Raw genomic sequence first — 15,822 nt, forward strand, 5'->3', positions numbered from 1 at the left:
GTTTCGCATCGGTGTTGCATGCCCTGCTGCCCGGTTCGGGTTCTTGTTCCCGAGGATCGTTGCTGCTTTTACGCGAGTTTCACGCGTGCTCGTAAAACACGGAGCCTAGCCGGCGCGACACAACATCGTTAAAAGACCGATTTCGCGCGTCGGTCGGTAAACAAGCCGAAAATCCTTGGGCTGGATCTTAACTTCAGCCTGGGTCCGTTGCGACCCGATTCCTCGGCGGGCTTTCTTGGATCCGTACGGGGATCGACACGCGTGAAAGAGAACTGTACGGCGATGTACAGTAACGTCTCTCTAATTGGCGCCCAGATTGACCACAAAAATGGACAATTTGGGAAGAGAAGATACGATTATTCGAGCCTCGCGGTTTATTTGTATAGTTATGAATTGTCCACAATTATAAAAACGAGCCGCAAGGCTCGAATAATCGAGCCTCCTAATAATAATAACCTCTTCTCAAATTGCCCATTTTTGTGCGCAATCTGAGCGTCAGTTAGGGAGACATTACTGTAGCTGTCCTCAGCCTTCGACGGGAAGACTTCGACATTACCAGAAATCCTTATTTTCTAGGAGTATTGTATACATATACGTATACATTCATGTGGACATCTATCAGCCTTGACATAACCGTAAGGCTCGAATAATCGCATCTCCTCTTCCGAAATTATCCATTTTAGTGGACAATCTGAGCGTCAGTAAGGGAGACATTATTGTAACTTACAGCAATGTTTCCCTTATTGCCAAAGTTACAAAGGCAAATGCCGACGGCAGATGAAATTATTTTTCAGACAAAGCGGTGAACGCCAAAGGATTAATAAATTTTCATAAACGATAGCAATTTCAGTCGTGCACCAATATATTTCCTTAAATAATATAGTCTAGGAATTTCTTTCGAGTTTGTTAATTAAGGTAAAATCACTGAGCTTCTTTTAGATCTAATATAGCTATGAGCTTCTTGATCGATAGATTTTTCAATAACTATGCAGTATTAATATGTTAGACAACGAACCAACAATGGAAGCATATAATTGCATACACCTCTTCCATCTTAAATGTGTCTAATAATTTGTGTAACAGTTTTACTATTGGAATCCACTAATGAATACATCCTTGTTTCCCTTGTCTTGGAAAATGTTTATTTATATACAATTTTATCTTTCCAATCTTGACGTCAGTAGCTAAATTACTTTGCCAATTTTTCAGAGGTTGGAATTCATCGATTATCGTATCAGACCTTTCCAAAAAAGCACACAGTCGCATGTTCAAGCAATGATAAGTAAGAAGACAGAAAAAAAAGAAGATCGTAGCTGGAACAAGAGTACAGTAATGTCTCCTTAATTGACGCCGAAATTGTGTAGAAAAATGGACAATTTGGGAAGAGGAGATACGATTATTCGAGCCTTGCAGCACGTTTTTATAATTGTTGACAATCGATAACCATAAAAAACGAGCCACAACGCTCGTATAATCGTATCTCCTCTTCCCAAATTATCCATTTTAGTGGACAATCTCATCGACGGTAAGGGAGACATTACTGTAACTGCCAAAGTTCACAAAACGTGATCCGAGTGGTAGGACCATTGTTTGCATGACCAATGATGATGCAGTTTATCGAAGATGCAGCTAGCACAATTTATATGAAACATAGTCATAGCCGGTGCTAACTAAGATCACCGTGTCAAGCCTACGATGTTGTTACACTGGATGAAGATGCAGATGAAACAATTTACAAAGCAGGATCTCGATAAATCTAGGCGTCATTGTCACTGACGTATGCTAATATAGTCGGCAGGCTATCAATAGATCGATGAAATCATTCATGATGCAGGATCCGTGTAAATTACGGCCTACAAAGAGTCACATAAAATTTGTGTGCTGGGAGTTGGAACGAGGGTGATTGAACGTTCGATGCAAGAATTAGACGAGATTGGTATCGAGTACAGACAAAGCCTCTAATGAACAACCTCTCGAAAAATCAATTATCAGCACTGTTGCAAGTACGAAAAGCAGCCTCCAATATTTAAAGCAAGGATGTTCAGAAAACGAATATAAACCTAGAAGAGTGTCACGAAATTGAGATTCGTTTGACGAAGTGTTCGGCTGTGAGATAAAGTCGCATTTGAAACAGTTAAATTAAAAAACACAAATAAAGCCTCTAATGAACGGGCTCTCGAAAAATCAATTATCAGCACTGTTGCAAGTACGAAAAGCAGCCTCCAATATTTGAACCGGGGATGTTCAGAAAACGAATACAATATATCACGAAATTGAGATTCGTTTGACGGAGAGTTCGGCTGTGAGATAAAGTCGCATTTGAAACAGTTAAAAACTCGTTAAACTCGTAAAAACATCGACGCGAATCCTTCCGGCGGCAGCGAAGACCAGATCAATATTTCTATCCCATTGGTTTCTCCGCGCCCCTCGCATAATTATCAATATTAATATATACATCGTGGTCGATGAAATCCGAGTCCCTCGCAACTTTTCAACTCGTCGCGTAGTATTTTAATTAATGCGATGCGAACGGCATATAATTATCCGGCAACCAATAGCTGATTACAAACAGGCGAGCACGGGAGTAATGGGGACGGAAAAATGCGCGGTAATCAGAGAAACGGTTGCGATCGGAACGATGAAAAATTCAATTCGCTGGGTGAATGCACTCGCGCATATGTATACGCTTTTTAAAATATTCTGCGGCGTACAAGTCGACGGATCCCGTGTCGCGAGTTAATCGACCGGTCGAAAACAATGCCGGCCGAAAATATTTATGTCCCGAACCGAAACTGGCGGGTCGATTGATTATTCAACGCGTCGTTGTATTATTTTTGCGCAAAAAGTACTTCCGCATATACGTGGTGATTCGTGAAAGAAAGAACCGAGGGTGTGAGAGAGAGAGAGACAGAGAGAGAGAATTGGCCCATCGCGTCAGGCGCGCGGTAACTCGCATATTGCAGGCCTGCTGATCCGCTTAGCGTATCAGGAAATGCATAATTCATCGCAGCTCGATACGTGGGACGTATTTCAGTAATTGCATCAGGTGTTAGATGAAAGGAAACATCAGCAAGGTCGTCCGGCGTCTTACATTCGTTATTTTCATCGTCGATTCTTTTTCACCGGAGCGGTGCTCCACGCTCTTCGTAATTATCACAATTATCCCCGCGTCGGTAGACAATCTTGTAAGAACCGCTATTTATAAAGTCGAAACAGAGGAAACCGATCGATCCTGCGCACCGAGTTGCATCTAATTAAACGCTGGAAAATTACCGCGAATGTTACCGTTACGAAATTTCGTTCAGTGAAAAATGATCTATCTTCGTACGTAATTGCTGTGCCTGGCCGATGCAATGTTCGTACAAACCTACGCAGTCGTCCTTCCTATCGTCAAAAGGATAGACTTTAGATTTTATCTAGGTGCAAGCCTGATTATTGCGAGTGTCTTTATTGCATCTTGTAGCCAGACTCGCACGGGCCAGCATCTCTCAGCCAGCGAACATTTTCTAAGTTCGCGATGAGTCCAACTCAGGTGTACAGTAATGTCTCTCTAATTGACGCCTAGATTGTTCGCAGAAATGGACAATTTGGGAAGAAGAGATACGATTATTCGAGCATTGCGGTTAATTTTTATAATTACGAATTGTCAACAATTATAATAAAGAACCGCAAGGCTCGAATAATCGTATCTCCTCTTTCCAAATCGTCCATTTCTGTGGACAATCTAGGTGTCAATTAGAGAGACATTACTGTACCTGGTAGTCAATCACACGTGATCACAGACTTTTTGCTGGCCAATTTCGCTCTTTTAGAACATGCTGGCCCCGTCAAGGGCGACACAAATACGCCCTGAAAGCGTTCGAGATTTCCTGACGACAATGTTAGACTTCCGTGCTCTGATTTTTCCGCGTTACAGTAAATTCTCCTAATTCTCCTTCAGCTTGCAAGCAAAAATGGAAATAACCTTGCAGCTCGTTCTTATAATTGTTAACAATCGGAAACTATAAGAATGAACCGCGAGGCTCGAATAATCGTATCTCCTTTTCCCAAATTGTCCATTTTTGTGGAAAATGTGAGCGTCAATTAGAGAGACATTACTGCAGATAGGTATAAGATTCTCAGTCTATAAATTCTGATGGATGGAGCTTTTTGGTGCGCTGACACGTTAATTATAACTTATTAAAATTATTTAGAAGAGAAAAAGATTACATTTGGCTCTGATTGGCATCGTCTTGCGATCGATGCAGACGAGCCTCGCGGCTCGTTTTTATAGTTATCGACTGTCAACAACTATAAAAAAAGAGTCGCAGGGCACGAATAATCGTACCTCCTTTTCCCAAATTATCCATTTTTGTTTACAAGCCGAACGAAAATTGGGGAGAATATGCCGCACTTACTCCGATAGTCTGAGATCATTCGTGATATTCTACTCGATGTTAGCTCGATCACGCGGCTGTGTAGATAATATAACGTAAATAATAATTATTATATAACGTAAACTTCGCAGAGTAAAAAGAGAGTGAACAGATTTCCGTAAGTTATTTCGTCTAGTTCCTACACCACCTCGCTCCAAATTAACGCAATTGAACGTAATTGAAATTTGCATAAAGATCCGCTATTTAAATTCCAACTAAGTGACACAGATTGATTGCTTCTCCGCCTACCGAAACGATTAACAAAGCAGCAAATTTTCAGCTAACCGCAGTTTTCATCGGCCGGCCCGCAAAAACAGAAATTTGCATGAGGATCTACGATCGCGTTGCGCCAATTACACACGTGCTAGAGTTAATAGCGGCATTTAGTCGCACGCAACATTGTCTTCGTCTGCTTGTTCCGTCGAGTTCCGAGCTGGCTTCGCCTAACTTCGCGAGCCGAATACATGACGAGCAAATTTTTCATCGATCGAGCGTGCATTTAAATTGACCATGGCGCCGATTTAGGTGTCGGGATCTCTCGCGGATTCGTAGCGGACGGGCGTTTCGGGGGTCGGAGAGTATCGACTGCATAATCGAACGGAATGGCTCGATCAGCGCGTTTGTCGAAAATCGGCCGGGTTACATAGGTTTTGACGGGAGGGCGCATCAAACGCTCGTTTCGTCGCCGGCGACGATAATTGCCGGCGAAACGGGACCGTGTAAAGTTCCGAATACAAGAATATACAAGCGAGCACCTGTCGAATCGCATTATCGGTCACGCAACCAACGCTGTCGTGTTGTCGATGTGACCCAGCCATCTGTTCGCCTATCGGATGACGCTGTCGATGTACATCATCGTGTTACTTAGGGAATGGTCACCGAAACGCTCCGGGATGCATCATCCTCTTTTTCGACGCGTCGAAACGCTCGCCTTCGACAAAAAACCGTACAATAATTCGCGGCTTTTCCGATACCACGACGGTGTTTTTCGGTTATATCTCGGCAACGCTTACACGTATCTAGGAACCGAGATGTCGAAATATGAAAATTTCAGTATATTTGTCGGTGACTTTTTCGGATCTCAAAAATTAAAAGCGATGCTAATGGCGCCGAAATTGAACATGAAGCTTTGTTTTTAACCGTTTGAATCGTAAGCAACGCGATCGCGCTGTTCAGATTTTGCGTCGCGTCAAACTTTAGTGACGCGCGTACATCGCATAGCTGCTTTTCTTTTCTTTCTTTTTCTTTTTGTTTTGTTTGTCAATCTTAACGAGCGCTATCGCGCCGCTTGTTTCTCCTCGCAATCAATTAAGACAAGCGCTATCACGCTATTCGGCACTTTTCGGCCTGGGACTCGAACGGTTAAAATCAATGCGGTAATTGAAACTGGAACTCATGTCTGTTAGCCATTATTGGATTATTTTCTCTCTTTTGAATACTCAGAAGTTTTTCCTTCTAGCATATAAGTTACAAAAACGAATCGACGCCGAGAGTCTCGCCAGAGTACCATTAGATAAACAATGATTTCATATGTATATAGAACAGAGTGCTCTTTGTCTTTAGGTGACGTTTTTGGTTTCGTCTTTGTGAATAGTCTTTAGTCTCCTGGAGCAATCAGGAGAGTAAAGACGGTCCTTCCTCGTACATCAAATTAATAAACTAAAAGGGATAAGTTTAATTCACTGCGTTTTACTTTTATTTATCTACCCATTTCCAATAGCCATAATGGAGTAGCGAACAGATTCTTGTAAGTTAAGAATGATAGAATAAAGGAACCGAAGAAATTACTGGCAGAAGTGAAATACGTATCTTATATACCGATATAAAATTGTCTTGCATACATAACACATAACGAAATTAATATCGTATACGCACCTTATAATACATGCAATATGTGTATACTAATAACTTTTAATAAAATTCAGGAATTGTAAACCTATTGCCGAAAAATCTTAACTCGGTATAATAATTAATAATAATAATAATACTAATAATTTTCAATAAAATTCAGGAATTGTAAACGTATTGCCGAAAAATCTTAACTCAATATACGTGAAACAAAGACCAAAAAATTCCGGTACTTTTTTCGATTTTTGATAATACTACAGTAATGTCTCCCTATGTGACGCTCAGATTGTGCACAAAAATAGAAAATTTGGGAAGAGAAGATACGATTATTCGAGCCCTGTAGCTCGTTTTTTTATCGTTGTTGACAAATTCGTAATTATAAAAACGAACCGCAAGGCTCGAATAATCTCCTTTTTCTAAATTGTCCAGTTTTGCAGACAATGTGAGAAACATTTCAATTAGAGAGACATTACCGTACATCGATTTGGATGTTCAAACATTATGGTACAATTTTTTAATTCGGTATGGTTTTGTCGATGTAACGCCGGTATCAAAATCGTACCGGTTTTAAGTCTCTGCTTTCGACTTGAATACAGGAGGCAGAGGACCCGCGGATTAGTCCATCGAAATTTGAAATATCGAGGCGATGGAAGAGAGTAGCTATCGTCGATCGCCATAGCTCACTCGCTCGCCCGTGAGAGGAATTAGCAAGTAAAATGACGAGGATGACTACCTCCGCGTAATCCCGGCTAAGATCGCTGTCTTAATCCCAGGACTGCATTCAAAGAATTCTTTGGTGCGTCCACCGAAGCGACAAATAAATCAATGATCCGAGGATGTTCGAACATCCAGGAAAATTCCATTGTATCCGCTCGGATAGGTCTGATGAAATGCGATTCGAAGTCTAGTCCCCACGCGCAGGAACTCGACCTTTGCATTCGTCTAATCCTCCTCGATTCGCCGTGGAATCCAGAGATAAATTACGTCGAACAGCGTCGACGCGACAAGTCGCAGAGAGAACTTTTACGAAAATAGAAGGCAATTCCACAGAAAACTTTACTTTTCCACTAAAAAAAAGAAAGCAATCCAATATCACGTTCGATTTCGATAAAAGCATCGTGTTAAGTACCGAGTTGCTGAATATTATGTTGTTGTTTATTGCATAACCTCTTATTGTGTATTAACAGCGTCATATCTTGCCAAAAAGAACTTCTTTTTTGAATTCTGTATTTATTTATCGTGCATTTTTTGTATCCGAGTTTATTCATTCAAAAGACCAGAACTTCTTTTAAAATGGCATTTTTATACATTAAAAACTCATTGAGAAAAATGTATCGAAGCAGACATGTCATATCTTGATAAAATAGACATTATTAAAAAGAAAAAGATATATATTTTTACTATTCATTTCTACATTCGACATTTCATATGCACCAACCTAATGCTTTATTTCTGTCTACATTTGACTTCGAGGCTCCAATTATAAGGTACAAATGTGAGCGCAATTTTAACTAGTTAACTGTTTAATTATATCGTACATGTCTAACTACCTTCGTGTTTCGTTTAAATGCAACACTTTTATGAAATGTATAATTTAATAAAAAGAGATCAAAACATGTATCCGTCCTAACTCGATAGCTGTTTTCGACGAACATACTCGTCGCGAAGAAATGATAATATCTTGTGTTACGAGTACAGTAAATTCTCCTTAATCGACGCTCATCTTGAAAACAAAAATAGATAATTCGAGAAGAGGAGGATTATTCCAGCCTTGCGGCTCGTTTTTATAGTTATTGACAATCGATTGCTATAAAAACGGGTCACAATTCACGATGTCGATGCACCGACCTCGCGCAATGTTAAGTAGATACCATTACGATTAAAATATTTGTTGTCCATTTTTATACTTAGCAACATAAAATGAATAAAATCGCTCAAAATAAGACTTCCTTCATTTCAGGCGCTTTGCTCCAAAAATGTGCCGAAGTTGCTGGTAGGTAGTACAGTAATGTCTCCCTAAGTGACGCTAAGATTGTCCACAAAAATTGACAATTGGAGAAGATTATTCGAGCCTTGTAGCTCGTTTTTATAGTTGTTGACAATTCGTAACTATAAAAACGAACCGCAAGGCTCGAATAATCGCATCTCCTTTTCCCAAATTGTCCATTTTTGTGTAAAAGCTGAGCGTCAATTAGAGAAACTACTAATTTCTACGATTGCGTCGTTAACAGCGAAGCTATGATTAAAGAAAGAGCAGGGTGAACGCGAAAAGACAGTAATCGAGGGGAAGGATAGATAAATCGCGGCGATCTCGGAACAGGACGACGGTATCCGGCGGCGGTCGACGCGCGATGTGTTTCTTGGCCGATAATAAAAACAGCCGATCGTACGGGTAATTAACGAGAAAGAGGAGAAAGCGGGTAAAGTCGGTGAAGTGGCGGACGGTTTTCCAGTGGAAACCCTTCGAGACGTTCAATTAGGCACGGTGCCAAACTAAACCCGGCCCCCCAACAATGTTGCGCAGGTCAAATGTCGAGTGCCAAGCGACAAACCGAGATTTCCTCGCCATAAATTTCGCTTGCGGGCTAACGATCAGATACGGGCATCGGTAATTAAACGGACGATAATTGAAACGCGTTACGTAAACGCTCGATAAAATCGCACGATACAGGGGAATACTCGAAAGAAACGCTTCGGCGCTTTCACGACAGGATTCGAAATGTCTTCGCAATTAGCTCTCTGACCTACGCCGCGCTGTCTACTAATTCCTCGGTTGCTTTCGACGCCGTGGTTCCGCGGTTTTACGCGAAGAACCGAACCCCGTTAATTACCGATTCGGCGATCGTTATCGGTGACTCGTATTCTCAATGTGTCGTTTCGAAAATTACCGTCGAACGTTTACCCGAAGCGAAACTCGTACAATTTTCGTCGGCAGATAAGAGAACTTTACGGTTCTGCACGTTTTCGCTGGGAGGCTATCAATTCCATCGTTAAGACTGGCAGAGAGAACTTAATGGAAAAGCGAGACCGTGGAACGGAGCAAGAAGAATTGTTGCACGGACTGCGGCTTACATAATTACCGAGGAATTCAACTTGATTGCACAACGGAAAAATGTAGCACAAGGTTGTGGAAATTTATAAAACAATGCCGTCGCGCTCTCGTTTCCGCTGTTGATTACAATTTCTTCCACGTGCCTTTTTTTTCTTTCTTTTTTTCGAAAAGACTCGTATCCCCACTTAATTAATTCCCTTGCATTATCGATGCCTCGATGTTATATAAATCGAAACTTATCGTCGATCGGTTATCGGCAACTTGTCGATAATGGCAAGTGGTTACCTCTGTGTATAAACTGACGTCAGCGTCGTGTGAATCTTTTTTTTTCGATTTTTCAGCGACCCACGCATTTTTCGTTGGGCCCGATAACAACGCAACCAATAGCGTTGACGCAAACGAACAATGTGTATTTTGAAATTCCCACACGCCTAGCCATGCTAGGCGACGAAACGATCGCTTATACGAAAGCTGTGTGTACGTGTATCAACTGGACACAACAAAATAAACTTCGTGACCGAAGGATAAACAAACTACGGGAGTATAACTTGTGCAATAAAATCCCGCGCGCAATAAATACACCGCTGCGTCTATAGGAAAACAAATCAAATAACGCAGTTGGTGCTGTAATAAAGCCGCGAGCACAACTCGTACACCGAATTCTACTAAATATGCTTAGTTATCCAAGCATTATCCTTATTAATACTTAATACACCGCTGCGTCTATTATGAAAACAAATGAAATAACGCAGTTGGTGCTGTAATAAAGCCGCGAACACAACTCGAACACCGAATTCTACTAAATATGCTTAGTTGTCCAAGCATTATCCTTATTAATACTTAATACACCGCTGCGTCTATTATGAAAACAAATCAAATAACGCAGTTGGTACTGTAATAAAGCTGCGAACACAGCTCGAACACCGAATTCTACTAAATATGCTTAGTTATCCAAGCATTATCCTTATTAATACTTAATACACCGCTGCGTCTATTATGAAAACAAATCAAATAACGCAGTTGGTACTGTAATAAAGCTGCGAACACAGCTCGAACACCGAATTCTACTAAATATGCTTAGTTATCCAAGCATTATCCTTATTAATACTTAATACACCGCTGCGTCTATTATGAAAACAAATCAAATAACGCAGTTGGTACTGTAATAAAGCTGCGAACACAGCTCGAACACCGAATTCTACTAAATATGCTTAGTTATCCAAGCATTATCCTTATTAATACTTAATACACCGCTGCGTCTATTATGAAAACAAATGAAATGACGTAGTTCGGACTGTAACAAATCCGCGAGCACAACTCGAACACCGAATTCTACTAAATATGCTCAGTTGTCCAAGCATTATCCTCATTAACCCTTTCGCTCCGAACGACGGATATATCCGTCATCCATATGAACACTCGCGGAGCCGAACGCCGGATATATCCGACATCCACATGATCGCCCTCTGGGGACGAACGCCGGATATATCCGACATGCTGGTATTGCGTGAATCTTTTGACGAAACAAAGAAACGACAGTCCGAAATAAACGACACACCATTCAAGTTATATTTGTTCTACCTGCATTTCCCATTATTATTGTGTTACATGTCATAAAGGGATAGAAAATCGAAAGTACTAACTTTAGGACTAATTATTATGTATTATGTTTTGTATTATGAATATTATGTTTTATTTTATTACTGTATATTATATATTATTTCTTCACTTTTTCCATTGTTAATGAAACTTTTTTTACCTATTAAATAACTTTATACCTTATGCAGAAATTATAACTATATTGTTTTAAAGAAAAATCCCTTTTCTTCCCAAATACACTATCCACGCGCAATGTGCACAATTTCGGCGGGTGGTTCCGTTCAGGAGGGGCGCTACGGCGGACTGAACCGCCGTAGCGAAAGGGTTAATACTTAATACACCGCTGCGTCTATTATGAAAACAAATCAAATAACGCAGTTGGTGCTGTAATAAAGCCGCGAACACAGCTCGAACACCGAATTCTACTAAATATGCTTAGTTATCCAAGCATTATCCTTATCGATACTTAATAAGTGTCGGTTTCCCATTTATCGCTTCGGCCTACTTCGAAATTGTTCAAAATCATCTTCACCAATACATTCGCGGCATTTCACGCTACCACGAATTATCTTTATCGATCGCTTTATTACGAACAGCAACAAAACAATCAACAACAGCCAGCGAAATACATATAGATGGAAACAATAATTAGTATGGAAGCGGTTGAATTTTTACCGAGCTCCGGGGAAAATAAAAAGTCGAACAAAAGGCGGCTTCGCGGAGATACAATTAAACGGCAGAAGGGGGGAGGGAAAAAAAAGAAAGCGATGCAAATTGGCTCCATAGCGGCGCGGTGGCGATCGTGATAATAAACCGTTAAGTCCCGACGCCACGCGGGAGCGCACGGTGCAACCAGTGACGTCACTCGTGCCATTTTAACGAAGCGAGGAAACTGTTGTACTCCGGCCTGAGATATTGAATGGGGAATAAGTACGTCCCTCCTGCCTTCCCCGGCCACTGGAAGGTCATTGCACACTCGTAAACAAACAGGACGCGCCGTCTATAGTACGCTCGGCCGCGTCACTGAACGTACACACCGATCTAATACCTTGGCTCAAGGTCGTCCAGTCATAATGCCCGGCTGCATATCGGTAATCGATTTAAATGCCGCCCGCAACCGAAAAATCCCCGCGAAAAAACACGACCCAATTTCTTGCTCGGTCACTGGTCCAACGATTTTTCGAATATCCAAAAGACCAGCGATAATCCAATGCAATTTTGTCGTTGGCAAAATATGTAACTGATTGACACGGGTCAGTTGTACACAGATGACACCGTCTCGTCGCGTCTAGGATAAAATTCCAATTTTTTAGTTTCAATTTCTTTAACATTAAACCTACCGCGGTCAAGGTGACCTTAGTTCTTATTTTGCAATACTGCAAATTTCCGAGACTCTTTCGTGGAAAACGCTTGAATAAGTTATACATATTATTGGAGCAGGTTTTATGTTAAAAACTTTAGAAATTCTAAATAAACTCGGTCTTCTCGCTTTTGTGAAGCAGTACATGCCAGTTAGTATTACTGCTTGGTAGGTTCAGTGTTGACTGAAGTACTTCAAGATCGATTTCTAGTTAGTTTATTATTCCTAGTTACAGATTTCTAGATAGTTTCTCAAGATAGATGTTCACCAACTTGTTCGTTCTAAATACTATAAGACGTTAAATGCTTTCCGTTTACGTTGAAACGAGACGTCACAACGCGAGCACAATTTTTTGGTTCAGAGCGTAAATATACACACAGAGCGTAAACTAAACTGTGTTTATATAATGCAGCAGAATTTAGTGATTTAAATGAGCCGTTTATTTTGAAAGTGGCATAAGTCACTTCACCGTAATGAAAAGTGGTGATTATTTTAATGTTTATACGAAATTATTTATACCGAGAAAAATATCAGTATCCTGAGATAACAAATACAAGTAAATCTTCTCGAAAGTTAGCATCCATATTCTTAAACCTGTTAAAACGCAGACCCTTAAATATATCGACTTAAAAACAAAGTGACTTATGCCAAAATAAACTTATTTCAACTTAAACTTATTTCAAACTTCGGACACTTATTTCAAAATAAACGGCTCGAATGTAAAAGAAAAATATCGTATTATCCCGGGATGATTCGTGAAACAGTGGCCGAGGATCGTAGGAACGTCGATGAACGAAAGAAAAATTGTTAAGCTAACCTCGGAATGCACGGTGTTCACCGAGGTGTGCGCAATTAGTTTATTTGTTCACGCCATTGAACCCGGAGTCTCGCGTACCGGGACGCGATTACGGCGCCGACCGTTAGAGACTGAAACGTAGCGGTCGAGGTTACTATGAGGCGGCTTTTCGCGTTTGATATTCACGGTCGACGTGTCCTCCGTCGTTGACGAGCGTGTCTCGTAAACGCGAGACGCGCGACGTCGTTCGACTCGACGTTTCGGTTTGGCCCGCACGAAAGGGTTCAGAAAAGCAGGAGCTTCGGCCGCCGTTGGTACATGTGCACAATGGAGAATGGTTTGAAACAACAACGCGTGTGTGTATTCTTACCTGTTGCCAATGATCCTCGAGCGACGGCTGTGCAGAAAAGTATCCGGTGTCGTGTATGTCCTGCAACTCCCTAAATATGTTCCCACTCGGCAGGATATCCATGGTTACTCCGGTGCGATCCGTTTGTAACTGCTGCGTGAACTCCGGCACAGAGAGAGAGAGATAGATGTCACCGTATCCGGGCGCGAGGAAACTATCTTCGAGAGCGGACACTCGGCGGAAGCCGCGCGGCGTCGGAGGGAAAATCAAATAAACCGGGCACGAGGTGGAAACGAACCAAATAGAAAACCGTGGCAGCGCACGTAGAATAGAGGGACAGAGAGAGAGAGAAACAGAGAAAGAGACTTTAGATGGTAACGCAACGCGGTCACTAACTGCACGCCGATACGCGGCTCGCGGCTTTAACGCACGCACGTACACGCAGCAGGTAGTGGCACGCACACGTGCTTATCATCGAAGAAGCACCGACACGGTGATCACAACGTCACCGTTGAAGCAGGATGACCGCGTCACACACATACACCGAGTAAAACGAGGGAGAGAGAGAGAGGGGGAGGAAGAGAAAGAGGGACAGTGATAGGGGTATAGAATGAGAGTGAGAAGGAGGAAGGGAGAGAGAGTGAGAGAGGAACGAAGAGAGAAGCGAACCACACGGGTAACTTTGTGTGCACGATGAGAACGAGAGAGGGACCCGGCTAACCGCTTCCTTTTTCCGCGCGCGCACAAACACTACGAACACCGTTGCTTCGTACCGTGAGACCAACACTCTTTCTCTCTCTAGCTCGCTGCAGCGCCTACCGGCGTTTTACTGTTGCTGCTGCTGCTGCTGCTGCCGCTGCCGCTGCTGCCACAGGCCGGCGCTAGTACAATCGTTGGAAACGCACGCGGCACTGCACGAACACGATATACGGACCGGCGAGGGAGTGACAGAGAGGCGAAACTCACTGGAACGAGGCTGGCTGCGCGACTCGACGCTCTGTCTGTTCTTGATAGCGTCGCGTACAACACGAGACACGCGCGACAGCATCCATCATACGTGGAACACGGGGGAACAACCGAGGAATCGCTTCTTCTCTGACCGCGGAACACGAAACGTCAAAACGCCGGCCGGAATCGCGACCCGTCGTTGTCTGTTCGATTCATCCGGCTTCTATCGTCCCCTTTCCCGATCGCGTCTTCTGCTTCTTCCTGTTCCCTTGCTCGGCCGTGTCACTTGCTCCCGATTACTCTCATCGGAGATCCGAATTTCCGAATCAGGTGGTAACTACGCTGGCAACCGGCCGGACAACGCCGAAATACACCGCCTTCACTGGCCACTTATCGCGTCCGAATCCCGACTTGGGAAACTCGTGTACATGCACTGAGAAAACACACGCGGCTCGACTACCGGCTTTTTTCCCGCGACACTTCCGTAAGCGGCGTCGCGTCACCGTTCTCGATCGGTGCCGGTCACTAATGATCCAAGACCTGTGGCGGACACGCGTCGCTGTGGATCGACGGCGATCGAACACCTACGAGATATTTAACACTCCGCAGGGAGCGACGATATCCCCGACCGTTAATGCGTACAGACTCTTCCGCGCGAGCGCCGAAGAGTGACTGACGTTCCCTTACCATAACTGTACGCGAGCAGGCCCGAAGGCCGCCGAGGAGGACCGAGCGCGCGCTCGCTGCCGGCGACGCGCTGTCGCGGCCGGCGGCCGCTGAGCACAGTGGCAGCACTGATCGGTGGCGTCGGGACGCCGTTCGCATCCCGGATTTCCTGCGCCGGTGTCCAAAATCATCCTCGAAGGACTTGCCACTCTCTGGTCCACCTATCCCTCTTGGAAACCAGAAAAGAAACGGTCGTCGATGCCTCTACGACGTACGGATCATGCTCGGTTTTGCCTATCGGTCGCTATTTTGTGTCCAATCTCACAGTGGTCCAATAGCGCTGCGGTAACGCTATTCTATTTAACTGTACGACGATGTACTTAAAATTCTATTGCCTCGGTAAATTTGCGATAGCTTAAAGCAACTGTTCACTTCACAGGGCTGGAAGTTGAAGATTGTAGAGGTACAGTAAATTCTCCCTGGCATGCCAAATTTTGGGTCGCTGTAATTTTTCCTGTACCAGTCCTATGCCTACGTGATTTATTGCTACGTCGACGCTAAAGGTCAACAGAGAGTCGGTGAAGCGTGTAATGCGGCACGCGACGCAGCTCCTTTGACTAGAATTCCCGGAAGTCGACACAAACTAATCTGTTTGGGTGAGAGTCAGGTAAGAAAAACCGCAAAGCTATAACGGTCGCAGCAGGTACTAAGTACGTGACCCTCGAATAGTGGCATTTAGCCTCCGAATTTCCTCCGAATCGTCGCAAAAAGTTAGAAATAAAAAAAGTT

The 15,822-nt window shown here is 43.0% G+C and overlaps 1 protein-coding gene across 1 annotated transcript in view; it reads right to left on the reverse strand.

Annotated features, from left to right (window-relative positions):
* Positions 1-15,035, reverse strand: part of LOC117228702 (uncharacterized) — a 720,896-nt gene extending 705,861 nt beyond the window's left edge. Inside the window, exon 1 of the mRNA XM_076521571.1 lies at positions 13,441-15,035. The gene's annotated coding sequence lies outside the window, so the exon portion shown is untranslated. The remainder of the gene's footprint in view (positions 1-13,440) is intronic.
* Positions 15,036-15,822: the final 787 nt, after the last annotated feature.

This window comes from Megalopta genalis, chromosome 1, assembly GCF_051020955.1.
Source record: "Megalopta genalis isolate 19385.01 chromosome 1, iyMegGena1_principal, whole genome shotgun sequence".
NCBI lineage: Eukaryota > Metazoa > Arthropoda > Insecta > Hymenoptera > Halictidae > Megalopta > Megalopta genalis.